The sequence below is a fragment of the Garra rufa genome, unplaced genomic scaffold (assembly GCF_049309525.1).
Source record: "Garra rufa unplaced genomic scaffold, GarRuf1.0 hap1_unplaced_502, whole genome shotgun sequence".
In the NCBI taxonomy this organism is placed as follows: Eukaryota; Metazoa; Chordata; class Actinopteri; order Cypriniformes; family Cyprinidae; genus Garra; species Garra rufa.
The window spans coordinates 8,252-13,816 of NW_027394769.1; the positions used below are offsets into that span (position 1 = coordinate 8,252).

The following is a 5,565-nucleotide window of genomic DNA, read 5'->3' on the forward strand; positions in this document are numbered from 1 at the left end:
ACACTGAGTCAGTACTTCTGCAGCGATGTAGGATGACTTTTAAATGATTTTGGAAGTTAAGGGAGAAGAAAAGATGGGAGTTTTTCAACATACCCTAACCGGAAACAGTTCAGGCAAGGCAAGACAAACGTTTGAGGTTAAAAAGTATATAAACTGTAATTTAACAAAAATAACCGACCGTTTTGCTAGACCCTTAGCCCTCGGCTGGAATTGTTTGAAGCCGCCTTTGAACTGCATTTTGGAAGTTTAAACTCGAGGGGCACCATAGAAGTCCACTATATGGAGAAAAATCCTAAAATGTTTTCCTCAAAAAAAAAAAAAAAAAAGACATGAACGTCTTGGATGACAAGGGGGTGAGTACATTATGTGTAAACTTTTGTTGTGGATATGCATCAACATATTTTGCCAGCCCTAGCAAACAGTGCTTAAGTCAAATAGGAATGTTGTACTCTTGCATTCAATAAATGCTTAATTCTCATCTTTTAATACAGCACAACGTTTTAGGCCTTTTATAAAATGATTACCACAGTAAAAAACTCTTAGGGACACAAATTAAACATCCTACAGGCAAATGTATTAAGCATCATCTGACTACCAGAACAGAGTAGTAACTGTTATAAAATGCAATGTAACAGAAGCAACAAATCTTTTCTTCTGTTTTTTGATGTACATCCAAGTGAAAGATTAACAACAAAAATCCATGGGGTGAGAACTTGGTTCTTGCACTCAAAAGTAAAGGAAGCTTGGAAGAGCAAATGACTGGAGAGTCCTGAAAAAGTCTGAAAATTTCACTGGAAACTAAAAAGTATTCAGTGAAATTATTAAAGGGATAGTTCACCCAAAAATGAAAATTCTTTCATTAATTACTCAATTACTGAATGAAGGTCTTACCGGTTTGGAACAACATGAGGGCAAGTAATGACAGAATTTTCATTTCTGGGTGAACTATCCCTTTAACATTGTCATTGCAAATGGCGCAATGTAAGCTAAGGTTGGATTTTCATTTTTTCTTTTGCTCCAGAACTGCCTTCAGCCAGAAATATTCTGTATTCCTGTATTCAGTAAATGCTTTATTCTCATCTTTTAATACAACCTTTCAGGCCGTTAAGCTTTTATAAAATGGTTACCACAAGATAAATATTATAGACACAAATTAAAGTCAAATTTATTAAGCACAACCCGACTGCCAGAACAGAGAGTAATAACGGTTATAAATTTGCAATGTAGACGAGACAAATCTTTTCTCCTGCATTTTGATGTACATCTAAAGGGGGAAAAATTATAGGGTAAGGGTTTTTGTTTTTAAGATGTGGGCGCTGCATCCAAAAGTGGAGGCATGTGAAGGCAGGCTTACAAATGACTGGACAGTCCTGACAAAAATCTGACATTTTCACAGGAAGATCCAGTCTTTCTGTTTACAATAACATCATGCATTTATAAAACAGAAAGGGTGAAATTATTTCATTTCATGCAAAGTTTAAAGTAATCATATTGCCTGGGGGAAAAAAAACGCCTTTCGACTTTAACAGGCAAATTTCATGACATATCAACTGCAAAGTTCAAATTATGCATGCAAACACAGGCCAAAACCTGTGTTAAAAAAAATAATAAAATAAATCACAACATGATGTGTAATGAAACCGCTTCCCAAACTGTCTTGTCAATGAATTGCATACAGTGTTCATCTAAAAATTCAATCTTGATGCCAAATAGCAGATTTCACAAAATCCAATCACAACTACTATCTATCAAACACTAGGGCCATCTATTTAATTTTTAGCAAGCAAGTCTAAAATCAACATAATCTACATCTGTGCGTTAGAGTTCCTCTTTGATAAGCAGTTACACCTGCCAAAAACATAAAAAGGACTGGAATATATAGCCTGCTCCCTTTGTGTTCATCACCACAGCATCATTAAGATAAGACTACATTTGCCAAATCTAAAGAGAACTAGCTTTCCCTAGATTGTATTAAAGTGCCAAATAGACAAGAGTTCAGGTCATTCAGTAATAACGAACTATTTAATAAAGTACAGCAGTGTAAGTGTTTGAGCTGTCCGTGTCACCGCACACAGACAGGAAGAAGAAAAGATAAGAAAAGCGAGCTGTCTAGCAACCCCTGTACCTGCCAGACAAACATGCCAGACATTCAAGAAACAACCATATCACCCATCCATCACTCAGCGTTTGTTAGTTCACATAGTACAGTATTGACAGTGGCAGATGATTCACTCAAGGTTTACACACATACAAAAAAAATAATGAATCACTGCTTTGTGATAGTGCACATTTGTGTTAGAACACATTACATTTGTCAAACAATTAATGTAAAAGCGGCAAGTTCAAATTAGTGAAACTTCAATGCAATGCCTTACAGGTCTGCACATCTGAAAGTCAACATGAAATCAAAAAGGTCTTACTGTGAAGGTTTCATCAGAAATGTAATGACTTACATTTTAACTAACAGGTGTCTGTGGTTAGCTGATAACTCTGCAACGCCCACTTTCCACAACCCAATCAATTTTCAGATAAAAAGTCCCACCCTGAATTTTGCCCTCTAGTATCTATTTCCACATGCCACATTATAAATGCAAAGTGGTGCAAATGTAATTTCACGTTGACAGGGTTACTTGACTTGGTTTATCTATTTTTATCCATCTCATCTGGTTGCAGTAGTCTTATCTTCTCACCTTCACAGATGCGGTCCAGTCTCTGCCGCTTCACTTTGTGTTTGTCCATCAGAGCCATCGACTGGCAGTTCTTCAGTAAAGACCAGCTACGGCCGCAACACGACGAAAGAGCGGGCACAGCACAGAGCTCAGTCTGGAAACCACCCAAATCCTTAAAAACACCTGCAAAGAGCAATTTCACATGTTAAACGATGAGCTCTCTTCCTGATAATTTACTCACTCGCATGTCATCGAAGATGTCACGTCTTTCTTTCTTCAGTCGGAAAGAAATTAAGGATTTTGAGGAAAACATTCCAGGATTTTTCTCCATAGTGGCCAACAGGTTGAAGGTCCAAATTGAAGTTTCAAAAAGTTTTTCACAATCCCAGAGGATTAAGGGTCTTATCTAGTGGAAAGATCGGCCACTTTCTTTAAGAAAAAAAAATATTTAAACAGTTTTGAACCATAAATGTGTGTCTTGCACTAGCTCTGCGATCTTCACGCATTACGCAATCACGCTGGAAAGTTCACACGCGATTAGTTCTTCGGTATAAAATGGTAGGGTTAGGAGCAAAACGTCATCTCATTTTCTCCTCCAACTCCAAAATCGTCCAACATCGTTTTTACCTTGTTTTGTAAAGTGCAACTTTACACTTTCTTTGCACATTCGCTTTGTAAACACTTCTGCCTGACCTTTCCAACGTGATTATGTAATGCATGAAGTTTAGCTAGTGTAAGATGAGCATTTGTGGTTTAAAAAGTGCATATAATTTTTTTGGGGGCGGGGGATGAACAATTGTTTCACTAGATAAGACCCTGGGATCGTGTGGAGCTCTTTTAAGCTTCACTGAAACTGCAATTTGGACCCTCAACCCATTGATCCCCATTGAAGTCCACTACATGGAGAAAAATCCTGGAATGTTTCTCAAAATCTTTCATTTCTTTACAACTGAGGACAAAAAGACAAACATCTTGGATGACATGTGGGTGAGCAAATGATTGTTTAATTACTGTTAAAATTTCAGACCAAAAGACTTACTAAACACCTTTTCATTGAGTGCAAAATACTACTTATTCTAGAAAAGGCCATCCTTCGCCCACAATAAATGAGTGACACTATAAAAATAGAAATGCTGGGAAAATGTCAAATAACGAAACTACCCACCTGATGACGTCAAAGCCAATCAACTACCCCGCTGACGTCACGGACTCTACAATGGCAGCTAAAGAAGAAGAAAATCAAACCTTAACGTTAAACAAGCATTAGTTATGAACAAGAACACAGCGCAAAACATTATTTTCTCGTTATCACTTATAATATCAAACACAGACACTAATAATATCAGCTGATGCTTTTGAAAGAGGAAAACCCGCCCATTGCTGGAGTAACTGTTAGCATTAATGTTGTAGCACCTCAAAGAGGCTTCATCTAGTTTTAAACTCAGTTATTTAAGACAATTTTATTGATATGTTATACTTAAAGTCTGAATGGCTGTATAAAACGAACGAATGAATAAACAAACGAACGTGTTTTCGGAAACGACACATTCAACCGGTATGTTTTGAGCGCTCAGTTGAGGAAAAAACGTTTCTGGATGATCACTTCGTGATTGTTAACTTCAGTTTAATTTCTTTTGAGTTATTTCTCTCTTGTTGCACATTAAACAAGTCTGTGTGAAGCAGTTCAGTGAAGAAAAAAAACTACAGAAGGGCACATAAATGCTGTGAAATGTTTATAAATCCTGCAAAGCGTCGTATCGCCGCGTCGCTAATGTTTAACGACTCAAACCGTCAGGTTAAACCGACTAAACTAGCAATTTTGTTGATTTTAACGGGGGCGTTTTAGTTTTGTCGCGTCGCTCGCTCGTTGCAAGTTCTTCAGTTAGCGCTGTGCTAGCTAATTAGCACATGCAGCAAGACACAATGCAACTGACTATACAATTAAGCCCTAAAAGCTATACAAAACACCCTGAGCAAAACATACAAGTTTATTTGTGTTTTTAATCGCTCTTGTAACTGTATTCGTCTCTTGTTGCGTTGCTCCTCTAACTGTGAATGCACACATTGAGAAAGGCGCTTAGACTGGTTGCTAACTGAGCTACCAAACATTAAACACACACACACTCAGAAAGTATGAGAGGTACACAGTCATAATAACACACGGCAGTCTCGCAGCACACACAATCCAGAGTCTGTTGTGAGTATTGGGTCAAAGCTAATCCAGAAGCAGAGCAACGCGCCCCACTCACCCGAAAAAAGCGTCTCTGGAGGTTGATGTACGGGTCAGTGTGGTCACGGTAGGTGAATCAACTCTTCCCCGCTATCACTCGCCATGAAATCTGCACAGAAAAGGAAGTCGAGGCCGCACAGACAACGTGCTGTGGAAAGAGCGAGCATTCGGAGCAGAGACGTGAGCGCTGCACAGACGAGCGCCTCCTACAGGTCCGTGTGTGACATTACGGGGTCTCAAGCGCGGGATGCACTTTGGCTTTCAGCCTGAGCTTGTTTTAATTTCTTCATACATTCGATTTAGTTGGAGATTGGTGTGTGGGAGATAGAGGGGTAAGATGTGTCAGTAGTCGAGCCGTCTCGCCTCCTAAATTTGCATTACGTGTCACGTGATCGTGTATTTTAAAGGCGTCTTCATAAACAACTGGCGGTTCAATTCATTTTACGCCGTCCACATTCCATTTATGCTGGTGAACTGCCAATATATAACACCGTGTATATTAATCTAACCATGAATTATTGAATAAAGCATTTCCCCACAATGGTAGCTGTGGGGTTAAGTGTTTCAGATGCTTGAGGTGAAGTGTGTCAGTGATTCAGCTAAAAGTGATAGTGAGCATTGTATTTAAAAACAGGAATACTATTATGAAATGTTGATAAATTACAA

The 5,565-nt window shown here is 38.5% G+C and overlaps 1 long non-coding RNA gene across 1 annotated transcript; it reads right to left on the bottom strand.

The window, feature by feature from the left end:
* Positions 1-2,693: 2,693 nt before the first annotated feature.
* LOC141317221 (uncharacterized) lies at positions 2,694-5,018 on the bottom strand. Its single transcript, XR_012351749.1, has 3 exons — positions 4,919-5,018; positions 3,835-3,892; positions 2,694-2,852 (listed from the first exon to the last, which is right to left on the bottom strand). It is a non-coding gene; the product is annotated as an uncharacterized lncRNA (long non-coding RNA).
* Positions 5,019-5,565: the final 547 nt, after the last annotated feature.